Source organism: Pelobates fuscus, chromosome 2 (genome assembly GCF_036172605.1).
Source record: "Pelobates fuscus isolate aPelFus1 chromosome 2, aPelFus1.pri, whole genome shotgun sequence".
NCBI classification, from domain to species: domain Eukaryota; kingdom Metazoa; phylum Chordata; class Amphibia; order Anura; family Pelobatidae; genus Pelobates; species Pelobates fuscus.
The window spans coordinates 357,987,046-358,013,473 of record NC_086318.1 but is presented as its reverse complement, the minus strand read 5'-3'; the positions used below and the strand labels follow the sequence as shown (position 1 = coordinate 358,013,473).

Here is a 26,428-nt window from a genome sequence, read left to right as displayed (position 1 = left end):
TGCAGGTTGTGTATAATGTATTGATTGTCCAGGTTGTATGTGCCTTACACCCTTCCCCTTTTCCTGTCTTCATTGTTCTCCCAGCAGGGCATTGTCCCTTTGTTCCAGGGACACTTCTAAACCAATTCTAACTGTCTGTCCTGCTACTCCTTTAAATCTCATCCTTAGCCCTTGTTATTGTCTGTCCCTATTCTTCCTTGTGATTACCGGGCTCCATTCACACTGCTTGTAAGCTATGTAGTGTGATTGGTTCTATTCCATGTCCATGCTGGCATTGGGTACCACTGTCACATTGTATGTATATCAGGCTGTGTTCTCCACTTCACTAAGTGGCGTCTAGTGCTTGGGGGGATGTGGGCTATAATCTTTACAGCAGCATTTCTTTCAACCTGAGAGGACTTTAGCAGAGATGCTCACTTGGAGTATTGGAGCTCCGCTACAATGGTCAAAACTAAAATTCATAACATGTAAAATGTAATAAATAAAGTTTGAGCATTAAATACAGCTTCTCACTTAAATGATTTATATCCCTCTTTCACGATTTACAATTTTTGTATCTTTTTTTCAAAGTTTAGCATGTCACAACTTAACAAAAACACTTAAAGATTCACTTTTACATTCTAGTATATTCTTGATGTTGCTCTGTACCAATGCATGCTAGACAAATGTAAAACATAGACCCGTGAAGAACCTATAAATAAATTTGAATTGTGGCAGTAAACATCATATAAAATAAAATGTTACAGTATATACCATTTCTGGTAGTTTACATGTTACCTCTATTTTCCATTCACCCCAGCCAACTTTCCAAGCTCCAGTTGCCTTCTATTGTTCCACAGTGTTTTCATACAGTGTTATAAACATTGGCAATAAACGTATAGCTCTTAGTATGTTATTTGAGTGATTCATTGTTTATTCATTTGTATTTATATATCACTGTATAGAAACCTATACGTAAGATATTTTTTGTTCTTTATAAAATACAAATGATTTAAAATATAAATTGACAATTTCAATAGAACATGACAAGTTCTGTGTATTGGTTTCAGTTTATTAAGTAGTAATATATAAAATCAAGTGTTTAGTGAATAAATATAAATATATAGTTGTTTAGTGAATTAATAAAAAATATATAGCTGACTCCATTGTTGACCAGTGAATTGTTCTAGAAATTAAAAGAGTGCTAGAGTGCAGATTGAATGAAAAATAGAAGGGTCATGTTTACATTGAACAATACTATAAACCTACCTGCTACCGGAAAAACATTTCAGGAGCAGCATTATTTTATTTCAATGAAGGAACTTGATATATAAGCAACATTTTCTTACACAAAGGCCTAAGATGACAGCTCTATTCTGGATGTGCTTCCCGTAGGAAACATGGGGGATAAATGTCAGTTGCCACAACTCTGACCATTTTTTCATTTGCCATTTGGCTTATCCCGCCTGGAACATCAACCCTGTTACATATCTTAGTATCATCAGCAAAAAGACATACCTTACCATCAAGACCTTCTGCAATATCACTAAAAAAAATATTAAAGAGAATGGGTCCAAGTACAGATCCCTGAGGTACCCCACTGGTGACAAGCTCATGCTTCGAATATACTCCATTGACTACAACCCTCTGTTGCCTTTCACCCAGTCCCTTTCTTACCCATTCAACAATATTGAAATCCATACTTAAAGATTGCAGTTTATTGATAAGCCTTCTATGTGCAACAGTGTCAACTATAATTTTATCTATCTATCTATTATTATTATTATTATTATTATTATTATTATTATTATTGCCATTTATATAGCGCCAACAGATTCCGTAGCGCTTTACAATATTTTGAGAGGGGGGAATGTAACAATAAATAAGACAATTACAAGAAAACTATATTAAACTATTATATTGATTTGTTTGTATTTCTAGTGCCATGGACCTTGACCTGTTATTTGATAATTCTATCTCTTGTTCTCGGCAAGTTAAGCCCGACCACCTGAAGATCCGATAATACATACTGTTATTTACTGGTTTTCCTATACTTGTGTAACTTGATTCTTCGTGCTGGGTTACTTTTCCAGACATGCATAGATTAAATAACATTTAAGTGAGATTCCTGATTTTTGAAGCCTTACATCTTATATTGTAGGATACTACAGACAATTCAAGCCAGCATTTAGTATATACAATTTGTAAACATTTTTCTGCTGTGTATTAACTAGTACATGAGGTCTGCAAAGTGTTCTCCACTCTTTCTTAAAAATTCTACAAAAATGCATGATTCATTATGCTGGAATGTGTCAGCAGAATATTAAATCTACACGTGCACATTGTCAGTTTAATAGCCAACCTAAAATTCCAAAACTGTATAAATCTCTTTTGTAATATGTTTGGACTTTCTATATTATATATCCTTGTACTTTGTGTGCCTTTCCTATGCTTAACGTGTATAGTGGATGTAGAAAATCTAGATATACTTCTCTTATTAACGATGAAGTATTACCATGCAAGAATACAATTGCAATTGGAATGTAATGGCATGGTTACATGATTGGTAGCTAATCTCTCGTAAATTCATATGTTTTCAATACTTCCTTGTTAGATTGCATGGACTAAAATAATGTTTGTCAATGATAACCACTTTATGTCATGGACAGCATGAATCATGGAAACACATTGTTTAATTGAATAATCCCACCTAGTCATAGCATTAAATTCTAAAACTGTCTTAAAAATACTTTTTTTTACATCCCTTAATAACGTTTTCCATGTACTATTTTTTAAAAAATTCTGAAGAAGTTTATTTTAGTCGGGTCTTATTTTATTTTTCACTTCCTTAAACATTTCTGACTGTGTTTTTCATTTGGCAAATAAGATGCGTGAACACAAAAGTAAAGAAACAAGGCTACCAGAGTTTCCTGGCTATAACATATGGGATATGTTGGGTCTCTTCCCTTATCCCATTCCCCACTTCTGTCTCCTCCTGTATGCAAGACCCAATTTTGAGCCTCCATTTATCCCGGTACCCCAGTCGTGTCTTTTCCATGAATCCAAGACCCTAGTTATATCGCTAACCTTTATCCCGTGCCCAGTTGTGTCTCTCCCTGACCCCCACCCCATTCATGTACCTCCGCCACTCACTCATTCTTGTTTGGCTGGGATGCCGCTACCTGTCTTTATCTTTCTGCCAACACTCAGGTTCCACATGGAGGAGATGGACAACTGAATTGTAATTATTTATAAGTTGTCTGACCACTTTACTGAATAAGTAATACGCACTTAAAAATGGTTTTATACAGCCAGATGGGACATTTTTCCTGTAACTAAAATCCATGATTTTCCCAGTTTTAAGATCATATCGTAACCCAGGTTGTCCTCCACCTTGCCTCACATTAAGTGGACGAAGAAGGGTCCTACGAGCTAATCCCCCAAATTGATTGGATAACTGTCCGACAATGTTATCTAGCTTTAAAAAATGGCAAACTCTCTATTTATGAAACATCTAGGAACAAGCTGATGTTAGCACATGGAATATGAAATTCTCAAGCCAGCTGTATGCAATCAGACAGGTTAGCAGCAGTTAATTTATCATTCTGTCCAGGGGTCTGAATCTTACTTGACAACAAGAAGTTTAGTAGTATCTGCATTTATGCAACCCTTGTAAATACATTTTAATGATCTCTTCAAATAGTTTTTATTGAAAACTATTCAAATTATTATACAAATAATACCTGTAAAAGGGGAGGGGTGGAATTATATATCCAAATCAAATAATGTGGGTTTTTTTAAAACAAATTTAAAGAACTAAACCAACAATATATGTAATATGCACAAATTAAATTTAATAAATGTGTAACAGTATACAGTCAATGACATGGTTACTAACCTATACAAAGCAATACATACTTTTAATCATCTTGACTGCTAGCATTTATCACTTGCTCCAAGGTGAAAACATTAAATACATGTATCTGCATTATAACAAGATATTAACATAAATAAAGTATTAAAGGAACACTGCAGGCCCCTAATGGACTGTATTTGCTGAAGTGCGTTATTTGTGAAGATGTCTAAAGAGTGTGTCTAATTTTTATTTTTTTTCATTTTAGAAAAAGTGCAGATTTCAATCTAAATTAGCACATTTATAACAGGCAATTCCTGGTTTGGTTAGCTCGGTGGAGCTAAACTCAGAAGGCAGCAATTGCCCAGAGCACATGTCTTGCAAAGACCTCTCATTGAGCTGCATTGGGAAGTTTGTGATTGGACGGCCACAGAAAGTCTCTGCAGGGTTAGAAAAGGAGGGCTTGCAAAGGTTGCAGACAAGAGAAATGCAGGTTTTACAAGCTGTTTCAGAAATACCCCCAATAAAAAATTAAATGCATGAATATTTTCATTGGGGTATATCTGCTTAAAAGTAATTTTTTTTGTTCTTTTTGTATTTGGCCAATGAAGTATCCCTCTAAAATATTCTCAAGATTTAACAAAGGAATTGCACATTTTAAGCAAAAACAGTAAAGTTGGGAGACTAAAAAAAAAAAAAAAGAGAAATTCCCTACACGATTTGGCTTAAGGAATAGACCCCAACGTTCAACTTTCTTGATTTTTTGTGGAAATTGTAAAAATTGATAGACATAAATATGACATTAATCAACACTTTGGAATATTGTAACTTTGAGTCAGTTTTTCTACTGTCACTACAAAGTTGTTGTTTTTTTTACTTAACACCAACTTACAGTACAGTGTGTGGACATGTAATACTTCCAGTAATTTCTCTAAAAGGATAATATCACTTTATTAAACTCAGCATACTAAACTTAACCAACAGTAAAAGCTTATCTGAGTTTAGGTCATGTCCTGTTTCTTGGAAGCACTTCAACATTTGTCTCAAATTCAGAGTAAAATACATGAGTTGTATCAACTGGAGCCACCTAGTGGTAGAACTAAAAAACACATTGAATTGTTACGCTGCAGTATCAGTCATTACAAAATTGTTTCCACATTGTATTCACCAACATGGTTGTGTTACTAACATAGAAATAAACATTTTATGTTTATGATTTTTAAAATATATAATTTTTTTGTTTATTTGTTTGTTTGTTTATTTATTGTCAGTCTGTCTATATCTGTTTCTATACAACATACAAAAGTGTGACCTTGATATAGTGAAACAGTAAAGATCAAATCACCTCTTACAGTTCCAAATACAATCTAAGATCAAATAAATATATATATATATATATATATAGTGTCTTTGTCGGGCGCAAACAACAGAAGTGCGTACACACAACCATGTGTTAAATCAGTGCAATTAAATATTACCTGCAAGAGGTTTTAGAATTCTTGATTAGAGAACCCTCAGATATTATATATATGATGGAAATAATAGATTGAGGAAACAAAAAATAAAAAGAGAAAAACGTGTAGTATAGTATTTAATACAATGTACAAAAATACATATAACAAAACTGACACTCACAAGGCAAATTGCAAAAAAAGAATTGAGCTATATTCGCATTGCCCACTAGGAGGTCAATTATCTCTGATAGAATGCATGCTGTGGATCCAGTGTCCTTCTATTCACTTCCCAACAGATGGTAAAGTGCATAAACAGGTAATATCCAATGGATTCGAAGGATAGAAATTAACCTCACCGTGCGTAGATCAGAGTCCCCCTTGGAGTTCATATGCCAATATAATTCGCTGAACGCGTTTGTTTGTTTGTTTTTGCCAGACTTTATAAAGAGCTGTTAGCTTCTTTTTGAGCAATTTGTCAGTTTACTATATGTATATTTGTATTTTGTATTAAATACTACACTATAAGTTTCTCATTTTTTATTTTTCTCATTTTGCACTTGGTTGTGTGCCCACATTACACACTTCTGTTGTATATATATATATATATATATATATATATATATATATATATATATATATATATATAATTGAATAAAGGTGTAACAGTATACAGTCAATGACATGGTTACTAACCTATACAAAACAATAAATATGTACGGAATATGTCCACAAATATATACATACATACATACATACATACATACATACATACATAAATATATAAATACATACATACATACGTATATAAATTTGGATACGGACTATATATTCTTCTACCATCCTGCAAACTATCAGTCTGTATACAAGTGATTTAATTCACCAGCTTGTAATAAACTCGTGAAACTGAGCTGGTCAATCCCTCAAGTCAGGGATTTCTCCTAGAAACATAGAATGTGACGGCAGATAAGAACCATTCGGCCCATCTAGTCTGCCCAATTTTCTAAATACTTTCATTAGTCTTATCTTATGCCTATCCCATGCATGCTTAAACTCCTTTACTGTGTTAACCTCTACCACTTCAAAGATAAAAGAGAAATTGCATAGGAAAGTTGATATTTCTGTGATCCTAGAAATTTTACAGAAGCCTTTTTGGTTCGATTTAGACAAATAGTTGCAGCAAATATCCTTTGTAGTTTGTTTCTGAATTTGAAACGGGTTGAGTAGAATACGAATAATGAAAATTTCCCAAGAAATCAATAATATTTGGGATTGTTAAAACCATCAGTTTCATTTGAACACACCATGTACCAGGAGTGGGGTATGAACCCACGCGGACATTTGTCCATTGGATCTTAAGTCCAACGCCTTAACAACTCGGCCATCCTGGTGCTCCTTTGATGCTCTTTATAGCATTACCTGCACACACTATTCAATAAAATAGCCTTTTGACAGAGATGAATGGGATTTGAAAACTATAATAAACACATTAAATTTAAACGCTCCTTTGATCCCTATCAAAAACAGCCCACTCTTATTAGTGGTGGTGGTGGGGTTGTGAGGGCCTATTGACATGTCATTCAGATGTGTGATTGGCTGGAACAGTCCAACCATTTATTTTGTCTTCTTCTGTAATGTTGAAAAATATATAATAATCCCCAAAGTCGGGGTAGGCAACCTTTGGAACTCCAGATGTCGAGGACTAGCATTATGGTTGTAAGAGTATTATGGGAGATACAGTTCACAATATCAGGACTGCCAAATGATGCCTACCCCTGCCCTACATCATAGCTACAGATTTAATTTGACTATTTAAACCAAAATAACCAACCACATAGGAAAGAGTAAAAAGATAAATGCATATGTGTCCATAGGTTTCTGGTCTACAACCCAGTATTAAAGGCTCCCTGTAACTTTTTTTTGTTTTGGTTCCTCTACTAAACCTAATAGGCAGGAGTTGCATACCGGTCATCTACCTTTTACTTTTACTAATATTACTTTATATAATACACGATCCTCAGTATTTAGTGGTATTTTTGCCTATGTCCCATAATATGTTACTGCTGATTGTCATATGTTTTCTATTGTTATGGTGATCTTTGCACTACTTGTGGATTCTGAGTAAAGAGAGAGTTAAAAAAAAAAGGATAAATGCATAATTTCATCCTATAAAATGTGACTATAGCAGTAGAGTTAAAAAAACAACAACAAAGGGGCGGGGCCTAACCATCGACCAAGCTGGTCGCACATGGAGAGAGCTCCGAGCAGAGATCAGCAAACAAGCGACATAATTAAGATAACCTGAACTAAAAATCGATAACCTGAGCATCGGTGATATCCCGAGACTCAACTGGGTGGCATTCCACGCTCGGAAAACATCCTAAACCCAGCTACAAATCGCGGCCTACCAGCGGCTGCAAACGTGGGAGAGGCAGCCGATCTCCCTGTGATCAGTAATGCAAGATAGCGCTGACACCATCGGGACCCCAGTTCCCCCCCCTTCAGCCGATGGGGGTTATCACGGCACAAGCATGCAGGCACTACATCCAGGCACACCGAGGCCCCTGATAACTCATCCGCCCCTGTGGCCTGCTTCCAGCCTTACCGCAGAAACCAAGATGGCGGCGGAGGTCTCTGAAACCGCAGCACAAGGCCCACCAGCGACATTAGAAGAGCGGCTTGAGGCTTAGAAGAGTTGGCGGAGGCTGCGAGACAGAGAGGCACAGGCAAAGAGGGAGCAGAGGAGAACGAGCAAACGCCCAAACAAGCCTCTGGACCCTACTTCCCCGCCAACAGACAAGCATCGGATGCAGCACAAGGCTCCTAGCTCAGCGCAGCAGGAGAAGCAGATAATCGACTCAACCAACGCCCGTCTGGCTCCCAAGAGGTACAGAGCTCGCTACCACTTACCGGGACATGGGACCCAGAGGGGACGGAACATAGGGCTCAGCGCACACAATCGGCAGGACAAGGGCCTTCTCCGTGAGAAGCACACCGTCACCCGATTCCCTGCCCGCAGCTGCAAGCTTGACTGGAGTAGCGGGAATCCCACATGGGTTCCTGTGATGGCCTGGGTCCAGAGGGTCGAGCAAACACCGAACCACGAGACACTGTGCATGTATGTGACATTGGTGGCTAGCACAGATGTGGGGTGAACTATGGCAGCGAATGTGAGGAGAGGGGGGGGAGAGGGGTAATACAGTATACCGCCCTGCTGGAGCATGTTAATATTACTCTCACTCGGCTGGGCATCTTTATCTTACCCCCCTACACATATAGAGGCACCGTATTTTAATGCAGAACCTGCACTCCAAGCAAGCGCCACTGAAATTTTAACCCCCCCTTTACAAGTGCAATCTATATTGCTGTATGGACCCTTTAGATAAGATCATACATATACTTCTCGTCATATGCCCAATAACTAGACAAGTTTTGTTGTATACTTTTCATCATATGCCTGATAGCTAGACAAGTTTTGTTGTTCATAGTGCCTCTATCACCGAGCTTGAGATTAACGATGTAACAGATAAATAAGCGTGTCTTATATTTAAATGTACACAGCCTTAAGATCTTTCGATGTACTTATTTTTATAATCCTTGTGTGTTATACCTACTCTTTGACTACGGCATATACCATTGCGACACGCATACCTTAACAGACTGACTCTCGAGTAGTAACATTATAAAATTGTGCAGACCTAATTCTTACCATGTTTGAAAATGTAAGAGGATATTACGCCTGTGACTGTTGTTGTAGCAACATGGGCTCGTTTGTTATAACTTGCACGTCAAAAATAAAGAATTAAAAAAAAAAAAAAACCAACAAAAAATTAACTTTCTAGACAAACACCTTATACATTTCACGCAAGTCAACCTTACTCACAGGCATTAAGCATTATATTATGTATATAAAAGTTAATATATGTTAACTATAATCTATATGTTGCCATATGTCCTATATTGAAGCAACAACCAAATTATATAAATCTTGCTTACTTTTTTAATGCCATGCTTAGCAAGGTGACCTATTCCCATTATGATAGAACTGTGGCAATATTTAAAATATATTTTTGGCTTCTCTAGTTAATTAACAGACATATTCGTTCATTAATTTAATGTGTTTTTCCCATTCATAAAATTGTAGAATCAGTTAAGAGTTCCTTAGAATAGAATCAGTAAGCGGAAAGCTGCAATGTAAAATATTAACACTGTGATTCTATCAGACTTGCCTAAGGTCTACAATCAGCCCTGTAGCCACAATTGTACACTGGTGTCCTAGAATTAAACAAACACGATTTCCATATTCAATCGCTGAGACCAATTTTCCATTTTTGCCATCATTTGTACGTCTACAAATAGAATACTACTTTGATCAATCAGACAATGTTGATGTTAAAGGAACACTATAGTGTTAGGAATACAAACTTATATTCATAATACTTTAGTGTTGGAATAGCACTCTAGGTCTCCTGCCCCCTTAGAATGGAGTTAAAAGATTTTAAACATACATTTAATCCATCGCCATGCTGGTCTCGCCACAGCTTGCCCCACCTCCATAGCTGAGATCATCAATCTTGAAGATCTCAGCCAATCCAATGCTTCCCCACAGGAAGTCATTGGGAGGCTAGTGCACATGAGCGGCAAAACACTACGACACACCATTTGACATCTCCTTATAGATGCATCGAATCAATGCATCTCTATGGAGAACATGGAGAGCATTCAGCATCTCCATAGAAAGCAGTGCAGCACTGAGATATGAAGCACTTCTAGTGGCTGTCTGAGTGACTGCCACTAGAGGTGTTACTTGGTAGCACTGTAAACACTGGTTGGATACACACTGTAAACACAGTGGTCCTGGTGACTCAAGCATTCCTTTAACTAGTAGACAGCTAACATAACCTGCATTTTAGAGGTTTTAATAATGCAAAATGGGGAAAATAATTTGTGTACTTGGACAATAAAATAAGCAGTTAGATGTGATGTGTTCATAGGCCACAATTCTGAAACCAAAATACTGGAAATTGAAGAAAATGTAAGCAATTATTACTTATACTACTACCAGTAAAAAGGGGGATTGCTAAGGATGACGGACACTTACTAATATTGTCTGCTGTTGCTCTGTTCTTCTCTCCTGATAAAGATTCAGGTGAGTTTGGGTTTTGATCGGAATATGTGCTTTGAAAGACAAGAGTGTTATTAGTGGCAGTAGGAGAAGGTTTGTTACTATTTACCTAATGTGGCCTAAATGTGGGGGTCAGTTGTTATCATTGACTAAACACTCACCGTAAAAATGGTTACATCAGATTTTTTTTCCCTTAAAAGTGAACTCTGAATCAATGAAACAGGAGGTACCAGCAGCTGTTTTAACACTCTGTTTTATATCCATGTTCCTGTGATGGATGCCAAACAGCTCAAATTCTATGACATTTAGAGAGTGCTGACGTAACGATTCTCATAGGTCTTCACATTTTATATCATACATAGAATCCAGAAAAAAATCTTAATTATTTCTGTATTTATAAAATATTTTACCAGGAAGGCTACATTGAGATTTCTCTCGTTTTTAAGTATGTCCTGGGTCCACAAAACATTGCATTGATACAATAGGGTACAATAAAATGGTAAAAAATACAAAAAAATTAATACACAACCGATATACACAATTTAACATAGAACAGGTAAGAAATCTATAATCACCCATGACAGGTGCATATTGTTTTGAGTTATGTAGAGAGGGATCTCTTAGCCTGATGTCATCTTTAACATGTATAGCTTGGAGAAAAGACGAGACGGGGGGATATGATATAAACATTTAAATACACAAAGGGTATCAACACGGTAAAGGAGGAGACTATATTTAAAAGAAGAAAAACTACCACAACAAGAGGACATAGTCTTAAATTAGAGGGACAAAGGTTTAAAAATAATATCAGGAAGTATTACTTTACTGAGAGGGTAGTGGATGCATTGAATAGCCTTCCAGCTGAAGTGGTAGAGGTTAACGCAGTAAAGGAGTTTAAGCATGCGTGGGATAGGCATAAGGCTATCCTAGCTATAAGATAAGGCCAGGGACTAATGAAAGTATTTAGAAAATTGGGCAGACTAGATGGGCCGAATGGTTCTTATCTGCCGTCACATTCTATGTTCCAATGTTAAAGGATTTTAGGCTGGGGATGTATTGTTCCATAATTGTGGTGCTCTGTAGGAAAATGAGGATCTGTTCATGTGTGTGATATTTAATGGGAGGGATGACGGAAAGGCCTATTTATTTATTAATTTCTTATGTTATATAATGTGCTTATTTATTTTTGATTTTGTTGTGGAGAGAAGTTACTATGTCCCTTTAAAGCCTATTAAGGTTATTTTATAATCATTTCCATAAGCCTTCTGAAAAATGAACTATTCTTACTGGAAATAAGGCTGTATGAGATGCAACATGATTTCCGGGAAGGATACTGTATATATAAATGTTTAAACGTGTGGTTATAGTGAAGACCTATGATAAGTGTTACTTCAGTATTGTTTATAACATACAGAATTGGAGCTGTGTGACATCCATCACATGAACATGGGATAAAAAAGAACATTATTCAATCGAATACTCTTTGTGTGGTTCATAGTTTCACTTTTGGGGTCTTTCAGCTGAAAACCAATAACTAAATTTAGGCGATATTGGGCAAATTGTAGCACATTTTTTACTACCGCTACAAATAATATATCGGCTCGATATATGGTATTTATGAGCATAACCAAAGCTTGTTTACATGCACTGCAAAACCAAACATATATAAATTGATTATATAAATACATACTACTTGTCGTCACCCTTTATTTAATATATTACTGACATGAACAGATATTAATGTTTTACTATGAATTATTGAAATTAATCTACAAATACACTGACCAGCCACAGCATTTAAACCGCCTAATATTGTGTAGGTCCCCCTTGTGCTGCCAAAACAGATCTGATGCATCAGGGCATGGACTCCACAAGACCTCTGAACATGTTGTCCTGTGGTATCTGGCACCAAGACATTAGCAGTAGATCCTTTAAGTCCTGCAAGTTGCGCGGTGTGGTTTTCATGGATTGGATTTGTTATTCCAGCACAATCCACAGATGCTCAGTCAAAATGAGATCTGTGGAATTTTGAAGCCGAGGCAACACCTTCAACTCTTTGTCATATTCCTAAAAAACTATTTTTGCAGTGTGACATTGTGCAATCTACAAAAAAATTGATTCATCAGACCAGGCAACCATTTTTCCATTGATCCATGGTCCATTTTTTTCATTTTCCATTGATCCATAGTCCAGTTCTAAAAGCTCACATCCCAATTGATTTTGGTGGTAGATAGGGGTCATCATGGGAACTCTGCCCAGTCAGTGGCTACGCAGACCCATAAGAAGCAAACTGTGATTCACTGTGTGTTCTGATATCTTACTGTTAATAAACTGACTGTTCAATTGCTACCTAATATATCCCATACATTGTCAGGAGCTATTGTAATGATATAATCAATGTTATTCTCTTCACCTGTCAGTGGTTTTAGTGTTGTGGTTGATCAGTGTGGACAGACAGATAGATAGATAGATAGATAGATAGATAGATAAAATGATAGTTGACACTGTTGCACATAGAAGGCTTATCAATAAACTGCAATCTTTAAGTTTGGATTCCAATATTGTTGAATGGGTAAGGCAGTGGCTGAGTGACAGGCAACAGAGGGTTGTAGTCAAAGGAGTATATTCGAAGCATGAACTTGTCACCAGTGGGGTACCTCAGGCATCCGTACTTGGACCCATTCTCTTTAATATGTTTATTAGTGATATTGCAGAAGGCCTTGATGGTAAGGTATGTCGTTTTGCTGATGATACTAAGATATGTAACAGGGTTGATGTTACAGGAGGGATAAACCAAATGGCAAATGATTTAGGTAAACTAGAAAAATGGTCAGAGTTGTGGCAACTGACATTTAATGTGGATAAGTGCAAGATAATGCATCTTGGACGTAAAAACCCAAGGGCAGAGTACAGAATATTTGATAGAGTTCTAACCTCAACATCTGAGGAAAGGGATTTAGGGGTGATTATTTCAGATGACTGAAAGGTAGGCAGACAATGTAATAGAGCAGCAGGAAATGCTAGCAGAATGCTTGGTTGTATAGGGAGAGGCATTAGCAGTAGAAAGAGGGAAGTGCTCATGCCATTGTACAGAACACTGGTGAGACCTCACTTGGAGTATTGTACGCAGTACTGGAGACCGTATCTTCAGAAGGATATTGATACCTTAGAGAGAGTTCAGAGAAGGGCTACTAAACTGGTTCATGGATTGCAGGATAAAACTTACAAGGAAATGTTAAATCTTAACATGTATAGCTTGGAGGAAAGACGAGACGGGGGGATATGATATAAACATTTAAATACATAAAGGGAATCAACACAGTAAAGGAGGAGACTATATTTAAAAGAAGAAAAACTACCACAACAAGAGGACATAGTCTTAAATTAGCCGGATGGGTTTACAAGTGAATTAATGCAAGGGTTAACACACACATTGATGATGATATCAATTACTATTTATATATTATTATATAGGATAGTTTTATTCTTAAACCTTCAAAAGTCAGTTGAAAGCATTGTTAATCTGCCCTGGAAATCAAGGAGTTAAATGGGTTTTATTTTTAGCAAGCTCATGTGCTACATGCTCTTTGTTTGATTATCTGGAATTTATTTAACTGATAAAGCCAAGGTTTCAGTGTCTCATGACAGAGACCAGAATGATAGTTTACATTTCCCTTTATCATTCCCCTGCTACCTCCATTACCATAAGGCAAACACTAGTTACTGCAGCATTAGAGAAGACTTCATTATGCCAACCAGAAACAATTGTTTAATTGAGCCGTGCAAAGGTGTGTTGGACTTTGGGTAAAATCATACATCTCTCCTGTGTTCCAGTGATGAAAATGTTGCATTAGCCATACTGGCACCTTATGTTATATGACGAGAAATATTTAGTATATGATGTTAAGAATCCTCAGTTTTTTAGATTTGCAACAAATTAAGTAAAGGGCGCTTTCTTCAAATTCACATTATATCCCTTAGGCATGAACTAAAAGGATTACTCTAACCCTTTGTCCAACATGATTAACCCCTTCACTACCAAGCAGTAAAACCACCACCCCAGAATCTGAGTATTTTGGATGTCCTAGAAAGTAACGTTTAACTGTGTATTTTTTTGTTTCAGCGTGCCTAGCCAGTGCATTATTTAGTGGAAACAAAAGTGAATATTTTGTCTGGACAGAAAAACTTAAAAAAAAACAATATTTACCAATTAATGAGGTTACAGATAGTAAAAACAGAGTTGTAAATAAATAAAATTTCTCAATATGTAACATAGACTTTTTCCTTAGATAGTCTATAATCTTCTCATTATACATTATACATTGTCCAATATGCACTCAGTTCTCAGGTGTGTGTATGTATACATATACATGTATATATACATTGAACAATATTATAAACGCAACACTTTTATTTTTGCCCCCATTTTTCACGAGATGAATTCAAAGATCTAAGACTTTTTCTATGTACACAAAAGGCATATTTCTCTCAAAAATCTGTCTAAATCTGTGTTAGTGAGCACTTCTCCTTTGCCAAGATAATCCACCCACCGTGTGGCATATTAAGATGCTGATTAGACAGCATGATTATTGCACAGGTGTGCTTTAGGCTGGTCACAAGAAAAGGCCACTCTTTGAGTTCAGCTCATGAAAAATAGGGGCAAAAACAAAAGGGTTGTGTTTATAATTTTGTTCAGTGTATATATATATATATATATATATATATATATATATATTGTATATGTTGCCACATTACCATGACATTACCACACACAAATACACTTGCACAAATACACGCATATACAGGTATACAGTTTAATACATGCACATATATATATATATATATATATATATATATATTTAAATATATATATATATATATATATATGAACTCGATACACACATAACCATACACACTCAGATACACTCGCATACACACACAAACACACTGATCTGCAGAGACTCACAATGGCACACAGACACACACACATTGACAAATACGGTTACACAAACACAGTATGTGTCTAGCAGTGTGTGTTGTTACCTGTGTGCGCATATCTGGCATTGTGTAGAGTCTATGTGCCTGAGAGTGTCCGGTAGTCAGTATCCTTGTGCATCTGTGAATGTGTATCCCCAACTGTGCCTGTATGGGGGGCTGCTTGTGGTCTTGCTGTGTGTGTTGTACTTACGGTGGGGCTTTGTTGTGTGTGTGAGCGGTGATTGTGTGAGTATGATAGATACTGTCTGTGGAGTGGTGCCTAAGGGTTTCTGTGTATTTATGAGGGTGACTAGGGAAGTGTGGTTGTAACAGAGTGAGTGTGACAGGGTGACTTTGGCAATGAGACTGTGTGTGAGGTCATAGTGTTAGTATGGGGGTGACTATGAGACATTGACTGTGTGCAAGGATTTAGTGTGGGGGTGACTGTGATATAGTGACTGATAGTGTTTCTGGGGGGTTTTGGTCTATCAATCCTATATAGGGACACTTTGTTGGTATGGGATACATTCAGAATCCAGGCTCAGTACACTGAAATCAGTTAAAGTATTGATTTTATGTCGGGGTACATTTTCCTAAAGCATAATAATAATTTGTATTGAGAGAAAAAAAATTCAGAAATTCCCATGGTTCTACAACATACCACGCCAAGTATCCACAACCACATTCCTTGGAGAGATAGACAATCTTTGGCACTCCAAATGTGGACTACATCTGCCATAATGCTCTTACAGTCATAATGCTGGCAAAGCATCAAGGGAAATGTAACATTAGAAGTGTCAAAGGTTGCCAATCCTTACTGTAGAGTAAAGCACAGCCATTGCAGGACCATGCTCATTGACTGGAGGCACTCAGCTGACACTCTAAGCTAATGAACGCACTCCTACAGTGTAATCTAGCTTCTCCTGCTATGAAGGACTAGATTGCAGTGGATGCAGCTGCGTGGCCCAGTGGGAGTGAGGTAAGTTGTCAAACCATGCAAAAAAAATGTAACTCCTTACTTTGGGACGGTGCCAGGGCACTCCTGGCACCATAAGCACTACAGTGGATGTGATGAAATGCCACAAGGGTTGTGGGTCTACCGCCAAAGACTGTTATTGAGACTGGTTGCCAAGCCAGCAGCTACCTCAGCAGGGCTTGGACTCCAAAGCAGATATCCACTCCTCTGCCAAACCCTCTGCCGGTCCTGCTTCTCCCCTCCATCTATTTTACCCCCCAATCCCCTTAACCTGCTCTCCGCTGTCCATGTAGTGTGACAGTGCAGACCGTGGTACTCGATCTGACAGGAAGTGCTCTCAGTGAGCTCTTCCTATCTGACAATATAGAGGGAAACAGAGGATCCTCCATCTTGAGGATCCTCTAATTCAAGATAATTGTCACTTACAAAAAAAAAATAGACAGATACAACTCATTTAAACAATGACTCAAAGTGTAAACCTTCTCACAGGTGCTTAATTTTAAAAAAAATAAAATAAATAAGTATAACATTTATTTGAAATTTTAGATGAAAAAAAGCAAATCAATCTGTTGTATCAATTACCAGTATAGGTTATTTTAAAAAAAATTGGGTGAAGAAAACCTGTAGAGATTATATGGTTAAATGGCATCCCCTGTGGACTATATTTCAGATTGATTCTAAAAAAACTGGCATAGATAGACAAATACGACAGACAGACAGACAGACAGACAAACAAACAAACAGAAACACTTTTTGGGGAAAAAAAGGGGGGGTGTACCAGCGCTAAAATTCCCAAAACGATAATAGGATTTTTCAAATAATTATAAATAAGAGCTGCTATTACACCTAGTTCTTATCTGGAGGAGGTAGTGGAGAAAGGAAATATAGGTAGTAATACCTTGAATATTCTTTATGTCTATATACACGCACTTGAATATGAATTCTATAAGACATAAAAAACAAACAGACCCAACATAGTGCAGACTGAATACTATAATCAACTATGAAGAGAAAAAGGGAAAAATTCCCACTCACAATTTTTGGAGATAATATTTAACCCCTTAAGGACCAAACTTCTGGAATAAAAGGGAATCATGACATGTCACACATGTCATGTGTCCTTAAGGGGTTACTAGCTCAATACCAGCATTCTTGGGGTCCGTAAAGGCGACCCTCACCCTTCTTGTATATAAATGCTCCTGGTTTCCTATAAAGATGGAAAAAGTGTATATGGTGCAATACCGTAATTCTTTAATGTGAGAATAATTTGAGATAGGGTACTCACAAACTTAGAGCCATCCAGATCGGCTCTAATCCAAACGCCTGTGCGGTTAAGGACATCACACCTTCTTTTAAAAATAGCAGGGATAATGCCAATAGTATATAGTGTAAAAATATAGTAACTTTATTATAACAGTAAAGATATAAAAATATATATATATAAAACAATATTAAATTGGCCAAATAGTCCAAAAGTCTCACAGTCTCTCCAGCCAAAATGGCCACCAGGATTTAAAAATAATGTGTAACAGCTATAATTAAATACACATTATCAGGTTTGATATGCTAAAAGGGTCAACCCAACACAAAACTGTGTTTTATTAAAATATTGTTTTTGATCAGAGTTACCCTTACTATGCTGCCCTCTACCTCAAAATGGAAAAAAAGAAAGATGAAATTGAAAACTTACCTCAGTTTCAGCTCTGTGACCTAGTTCTCCCAGTGGTCCTACCTTTCTCATAAGTACTTATCTCAGGAATGGTGAATTAGGGTAGGACCTGGGTGGCGTCGTGCAGCCGTTGATTGCCTGTCAACAGTATGCTGTGAGTGCTGATGACAGACTTCCAATGAAGAAAAAAAGGTAATTGGGGGTACACCCGGAACATCCATTTCTTTGCAAAATTGCTGCCTTAGAGACCAATATATATACAAAATTAAGATAAAGGAACAGCACACACATAAAAACACAGTCTTAAATATCATAAGGCTGCATAAAATCACCCATCTCAGCAACAAATATGGCGATTGAGTTCTATATTGTGTTAAGCCCACCACTACTTCACACTACTCCCATATCTGTCCTTCACTAATTCAAACATGGTTTACATGCTGACTGCAATACTTACTGCTTAAACTGCTTCTAGAGGCTCTCATCAATTTATGTTTTCCTGTGGTCACCTCCAAAGGGGCACTTATAGTGGATGGGTGGTGTGTTCAACACAATAGGAATCTGATCTGGATTCCACGGCTATAGGTTGTAACTAAATCCACATATTTGTTTCTTAATATAGGTGATTTTAGGTAGCCTTTTAAAATTTGGGTAAAATTTAAGAGCGTTTTTCTGTGTGTGCACTGTTCCTTAATTCAGACTTCCAATATGCACAGAATTGACATTAATTCCTTCCCAGAACACTGGAATCCGGGTTGACTAATGATGCCGTAATAATACAGCCATCGGTAGAGTTCCACCACTGACAGAAAAGGTCTTTAGCCCAAGCACCATGGCCACTTCATATCATGGTGCGTGGAGTAACACTTTAAGACAAACAAATATTGTCAACTTACCATAACAGGTAAATAACAAGTGTCATTTGTACAGTTTTCTGTTGAAATCTGTACACTGATGTATATTTTCTGTACAGATGAAGTGGTTCTACATACACGTGAACTGCACACAACGCAGTCAAGATCTCAGAATTCAAATGGATCTAGGGAAATTAAACAATATATCAAACACATAGATTGTTTGTAGTTGCTACCTTGCCATATTTCATGTGACGTAGAGCTTGTGTTGTAAATTCTGTGCGTTTGAAGGACCCCATGCAGGTGAATGGCTTGTTATGTCAAGAAAACAACTTGTTATCTCGAGAAAACCAACCTTTTGTTTAGAGAAAATTTGTCTCAAGATTTGTTTTCTTGACATATCAAGTCAGAAAAATATAAAAAATACATGGCCTCTCTGGGCGTCCGTAGATTTTTGTGTGCCAATCTCACTGAAATGTTTGAAGTTCGCATTTACATGTGAAGGGTAGGACCATTACTAGGGGAGCTGTGGAAGAGTGTGTCAATAATATTCTATATACAGCTTCCATTTCGAGTCCAGTTCACTACACTGTTTTAGAGTACAGCTGAATTAGTACTATCCAGGCTGAAGGAAATGACACATTATTTTACATAAGATCCCATTATGTAAAACCCATTTCTGAAGCTGAAAATTACACGAAAATTCCTATTATTCTATACATTTGTCAGCAAATTGCCATATGAAACATACCATTTCCTCCAGTCTTCTGCTGATAACAGGCCCACTCTAAAAGCTGCACAAAGCTTTCATCTTTTTAAAGTACTCAGTCGTATGGTTATTGTTAGGGAGGGAGGGAAGTTTCACATTTTTACCTTACAACACTCAGCATCTTACAAAACTATGCAGACTCAAACGCATTGCACAGATATAATGGAATCTGAATTTTGAAGGTTTCATAAAAGTTGTGTTTTTTATGATGATTTATTCTAACATGCTCAAATTTACTGTTAAAAAAAATGTAAAATGCAAAATATAACATAAAGTGTTTGGAAATCCCAATGAGCACCGTTGCATAATAATAGATCATACATAAGGATAGATTGACATATATCCACTTCCTTTATTCAGAAAATGACCTCTTATTGAATTCAAGCTCACATGTCTGCCATCTCCAGGTCATCTCTATAGTAATGGGGGGCTACTCCCCTTACTAAAATGAATATGTTGATGCTCACGTGAGTATGTGAATTGTTGGATTATCAGCAGGGCCGGACTAAGAACTAAAATCAGCAGTGGAAAAAATTCTATACCAGCCCAATAATGCGTTGCACCTGCATAGTGTGCAGATTTAAAGATAACTTAAAATCGAAAACTATTACTCTAACGAAAGAAAGCACCCATAGGGCTTCAAAATAAACAAAAGAGCGGCTTTGTTTTAAGGAGATGTGCATTTGCATGTAATCAATGTTTTAGTCCAACTACCTTCATATATTAAGGAAAGTTTGGTAATGGGACTGAAATGGTGAACGTTTGCTGTTGTACAGCTGTAAAAAAAATCAAGTTATCTTGTTTATTTTGAAGTCCTATGAGTGCGCTCTTCACTTTGAATATGTTAATGTCCTGCAGTATGCAACTAGCAACAAGACTGGGTCACATTTCTGTGTGTAGAATGCATATATAAATGTATATTAATATATACCTAAATATTATAGGCATCATTATATATTACTAATGCACACATTAACGTGTGTGTGTGTGTGTGTGTGTGTCAGAATCACATCAATTATATTGGAAGGAAAATCTATTTAATAAGAGGTCTTTCTCTCACCTGTCAATTAGCTCTTTAACATAAACTCCCATGCTGAAGAACTGAGTTACAGGGAGAGCAGGAGACGCAGGTGAAAATGCATCCCCCCCCAAAAACACACACAAAAAAATGCATCTTCTCTTGTGTTTCTCTTAACCCCCTTTTGAATTTCTTGACTTTTTTTTTTACCTCGTTTAGTGCATCTTGTCTCCAATTTTTCTCCTTTGTGTCTCCTACAACCCCCCTTGTGTGTCTCTTTTAACTCCTCTTGTGTATCTTTTACTTCATCCCAGCCCGTGTGTCTCGTTTTACCCTTCTCCAGCCCTCTGTATGTCTCTTTCCTCCCAGCCCCTGTTGTGTGTGTATTAGCCCCAGCCTTTTTGTCTCTTTCTTCCCTTCCGAATCCCCTCTGTCTAACTCCAGTCCCTCTGTGTTTCTCTTTCTCTCCTCCCAGTCTAGCTTTGCCTCCCTACAAACATTGTGTGTCACTTTGTTCCCCTTCCCTTCTGTATGTCTCTTTGTTGTGTCTCTTTGTCTCTGTCTCAGTACCTCTGTGTGCCTCTTTCTTCCCCCAGTCCCTCTGTGTGTCTTTCCCCACCTCCCCCCCCACTCTCCCTGTCTCTCTCCCCCATCTGTCTCTTTCTCCACACTCCCCCTGTGTCTCTCTCTCCCTCCTCTGTCTCTTTCTTCCCCCTCCCACTGTGTCTCTCTCTTGCCTCTCGTTCTTGTTCTCCCCCTCCCCAATGTCTCTCTCTTGCCCCTCTATCTCTTTATCCCCCCTACCCCTGTGTCTCTCTCTTGCCCCTCTGTCTCTTTCTCCCTGCCCCATGTGTCTCTCTCTTGCCCCTCTGTCTCTTTCTCCCCCTGTGTCTCTCTTGCCCCTCTGCCTCCCCCCCCTCCTGGTGTGTCTTTCTCTTGCCCCTCTGTGTCTTTATCCCCCCTACCCCTGTGTCTCTCTCTTGGCCCTCTGTCTTTCTCTATCTGTGTCTCTTGCCCCTCTGTCTCTTCCTCCCCCTGTGTCTCTCTCTCTTGCCCATCAGTCTCTTTCTCCCCCCTCGCCCCTGTGTCTCTCTCTTGCCCCTCTGTCTCTTTCTCCCCCTCCCCCTGTGTCTCTCTCTTGCCCCTCTGTCTCTTTCTCCCCCCTCCCCCTGTGTCTCTCTCTTCTCCCCTCTGTCTCTTTCTTCCCTTTCCCATGTGTATATTTCTCTCCTTCCCCACCTCCTGTGTTACAGTCTGTCAGCACAGGAGGACTGAGGGAGGGAGCAGACCTATCATGCTCCTTCGCGGTTCCCACAATTCCCAGCACGGTCACATCATAGAGAAATTTACTTCTCTATGATGTGGCCGTGCAGGGAATTGTGGGAACCGCGAGGGAGCATTATAGTCAGCTATCCCTCAGTCCTCCTGTGCTATATAACAGCTGCACGGCTGTCAGCATCAGGGAGTGTGCCGCCGGACTAACTAGGCAGCCACCCGGCCCGGTGGCACCAACGTGCATTACTGGAGATGCGGCCACTGGCCACAAGGTAACTATGGAATGCACGGCCGGCCCACTCATTATGCCACCGGACCGGCCACCCGGCGGCACCTTCATGCAGCTGCGATTACTTTAGAATCAGTGCTGCTCAGCACCCAGGTGCCACGGCCCACCACGAAATTCCCCAATTTCCCGGTGGGCCAGTCCAGCCCCAATTATCAGTATGCATATCCTTGGAATTGTGACAATTTGAATGATGTCTCTTGTCTGCCACACTTAGGAGGTAAAAGCAGTGGGTGTATGAAGTTAATTTTTCTAAATGTACTAGTAAAATATCAACCAGGCAAAGGTATAAAAACAATAGTGTGTTTTAAGGTTCTTATTACACTACAATAGGTCTCCCAGAAGTCCCACTTTCGGCTGGACAGTCCCATGTTTTCCCTGGGAGCAGCATGGTCCTGAATGCCGAGGCCTGCCCCTACAGCCTGCAAGTTGGCAGACCCACCACTTTTCAGGCCAGCACCCTCTCATGGTCTCACCCACGCATCTCGATTCATACAATCGGATAGGGTGGAAGTATAACTAGAACTGGATATCAACTGGGAGAATCTCAACTTGGATATCTCTACTTGCAAAAAATGTTATGCAAACATTCCAGCTTAAAGATAAAATTAAGTGGGGAAGCAGGTCCAGAAAGCTTTCTTTCTAAATGAGAACCATTAGAATAATGTTGGTTTTTTTCCTCTTTCGCTTTGTTTTGTCTCACAACTTGGAATAAAGTTTTTGCACTTTACAATTTTTAAGCTCTTCATTTATCTGACATGCCCATCGGGGGTCCACTTTTATATGCATGTAACACAACCAGATTCTTTTTTGAAACATATGCTGTCTTATTTTTATTAGGTGCAAGGTTTTATTGAGACCTACACACAAAAAACTTAAAGTGAATACATTTGTGAATTCAAAGCAAGTTATTAGAAAATAGAGTCTTGGTAGATCTGAAGCCAATTTATTCGTAACCAGACGTTTGAGGACGAAAAAGGTAACAACAACCTTCTTTTATTTTTAAAGTGGGATAATGTCATTTTACGGTTAGCTGCAGATAAAAAAAAATTGTATCTTAGACCTTCTCTATACATTTTAAGTGTAGTCAGGAAAGTGGTAATGCATTCAACATAATGAAGCTACTTCCAGTGCTGTAATTCAAAATAGTATGAAATAATCTTAAAGAACTAACTTGCTTAACATTATAATTCAAAATAATTATACATCTAAAACTAAAAGCATATAATACATAGGATTTTGTGCACATTATATGCATTCAAGATTGGTATATACGTAAAATAAGATATTTGGAGGACAGCAATGTGTAAGAGAAAAAATATTTCATACAGAGCTCTTTATTTTAACTATTTACAGGATTCAAAAATATTTTGAGATGGGGGATATTTAATTGAAACACATATTAGAAACATATTTAGAAATCCTATTAAAGCACATATTCATGTGGCTTGGATGACTTGATTGGGCTTTCATCCTTTATATTATTGATGTATGTATTAAAGAAATAATATGGTAATAATTAGACATATGCAATTGGTTTAGTTCTGAATCAAATTTCAGCCAATTCAATAAGTCGAAAGCATCCGAATTTTCTAATTGACAGAAAAGCGAAAATGAACGGATCTGGAACATATTAAAAAACTTTAGTTGTGGATTATTTTGTTTTGATAAGGACAGCAAATGAGGTATCTATCTACTAAACAACTGAAAGAGCAAAATTAAGAAAATACTTTTTCTTAACTCCTTTAGGATAAAGTTCTGATCGAAACAAAATCTAGAATTTGAGCTTCATATTTTTGTTTAACCATAATTGACCTTTTTCATATTAAGTGCACCCACATTTAGCATATATATTTTTATTAAGGAGAAACTGGGCTTTCATTTCACATCAAATATTTATATATGAAACATAATTAACTATAAATCAAATCTAAAAAAAGTGTGAGAAATTAAGACATTTTATTATTCTCCAAATTCTGCATGACATTTTAACAGTGAAGATCATAATACTGTTAGCTTTTACTGTAATAAAATACATATATCTGTATGAAATGATGTCCTCTGAGTAAATTTACCTATGTATAGGTTTTATGGGGATCTGAAAAGTTACAAGGTCAAATATAGGGCTTGCCCATTACACTTTTTACAAATTGAAATTTACCAAATTGGTTTGCTGGGCCTATGCTGCCTTTGAGACCGTATGGTCGTCCAGGAATGAGAATTAACCCCATTATGCAATACCATTTGTAAAGTGTTTTTTTTTTTGCCATTTAGTCACCATCCCTGACCAAAGTTAGTGTTCATATTTGATTTTTGCATTTTTCACACAGATAAACTGCACTTTCACTGATATCGTCATCACTGTACGTTTTACCGCTCTAATACACTCATATTTATATTGTCAGTGCACCCCATGCACAGGTTTTATGGGTTTTGCAAAGTTACATGGTGAAATATAAGCTTGCCCATTTTAGTCTTCATACCTGGATATTTGACTAATTGATTTTCTATGCATATGTCGCCTTTGAGAGAGTATGCCAGCCTGGTTAATAGCATGTCCACTATTATGGCATACCATTTTTAAAAGTAGAAAACCAAAATGGCATATTTTGAGATGTTTGATCTAGCCACTTTATCACTATTACAGGCCCCATTTAGTGGTTATATTTTTATTTGTGTTTTTTCACACACACAAATTTCATTTTCACAAGACATCTTCATAACCCTGATATATATACATTAGTGTAATAAAGCCTCATTATTTTTACTTAGCATATCTGAGATGCCCTTTTCAACTTGGAAATGTGACAAAGTTTTTTTTCTGGGCCTATATTACCTTTGAGGCACTATGGCAGGCCAGGAAAGAAAATTACCTCCATGTTGGCATAATATTTTTAAAAGTATGCAACCCAGGGTATTACAAATGGCATACTTTGAGTTGTTTGGTCAGAAATAAAAAATTAAATTACTGATTGAATATTAAACAGCTGTGACTAGCATTATTTTTTAAAGAAATAATCCCGCAAAAAATGTTAGCTTGATCAGAGAACACTCTGATCACACTGATCACTGATACAGTATCATATAGCACAGATACTGTGCAGTACAATGATCAGGCAGCAAATAAAAACTGATGCAGTTGACATAAAGGGTCAAAAAAAAGTTTTGTGAAACCTAAAAAAATTATATCAATAGTGTCAAGGTACTAATCACCCTAATCAGACTGATCATAGGGTTAATGCTATGATCAACACTGAAAGGGTTAAACAAAAAAAGTTTATTTTTTTTATTTCCTAACACTTTTTCACACTTTTCAAAGTTTAGCAATGCTCCCTCTGCCTCTCTCAACCTCAGATCAAAGAGAGAGGCAGAGACAATGTTTCAGCCAATGTTACAAATTACTGGCTTAGACATTAGACTAGTGGTCATGTGCTTCTGATTGCTGTCATTGGCAGCAAGGGGTCTGACAGGTTTACCAGGCAGATCCCCAGATGAAGATCTGTAGCAAGGGAAAAAAAAGTGGGCCGCAGGGTGGGCTTTAAAGTTATGTCATAGCACGTTCTAACAATGTAAACAATGTTAATGGGTTAAAGGGACACTGGGGACTTAGTCCAACACTAACTTGTTGAGATGAGGTTCCCAGTCCAACGTAGGGCAGCAATACATTGCAGGACTAAAACTGCCTCTAGTGGCTGTCAATCAGACAGCCACTTGAGGCACTTTCTGGTGGCTAGGCTTTTGGTCGATAACTGACGCTGAATGTCCTCATGCTCTGCATGAGGACATCCAGTGTCAGTAAAATCCCCATAGGAAAGCATTGCTGTAATGGTGCCTCGCATGTGCATTAGCTCCCCCGTCAGAGGAGTGCCGCCTGGGGACGAGGGAGATCAGCGCTGCAATCAGGTAAGTACACAAGGGTTTTTATAACCCTTTCCTTGGTGGCGGGGAAGGTGCGAGGAAAGAGGGGCAGAGGGAACTATAGTGTAAGAAATGCAACTTTGTATTCCTTACACTATAGAATCCTTTTAATTTTGTTTTGTAGATAACTCCCTACTTTGATATCTTTACATGGGATTGCCATAATTAAAGATTCCAAGATAGGGAGCTATCTACTAAACAACTGAAAGAGTAAAATTAAGAAAATGGCTTTTGTTAATATTGATTTTTCAGCTGTTTAGTTGATAACTCCTTAAATA

The 26,428-nt window shown here is 37.6% G+C and overlaps 1 protein-coding gene and 1 non-coding gene across 11 annotated transcripts in view; one reads left to right on the top strand and one right to left on the bottom strand.

Moving 5' to 3' along the window:
* The window catches only part of LOC134587347 (sodium/calcium exchanger 1), a 439,447-nt gene that overhangs the window by 12,983 nt on the left and 400,036 nt on the right, over positions 1-26,428 (top strand). The window lies entirely within an intron of this gene.
* Positions 6,592-6,674, bottom strand: TRNAL-UAA (transfer RNA leucine (anticodon UAA)). Its single transcript has one exon. It is a non-coding gene; the product is annotated as a tRNA-Leu (tRNA).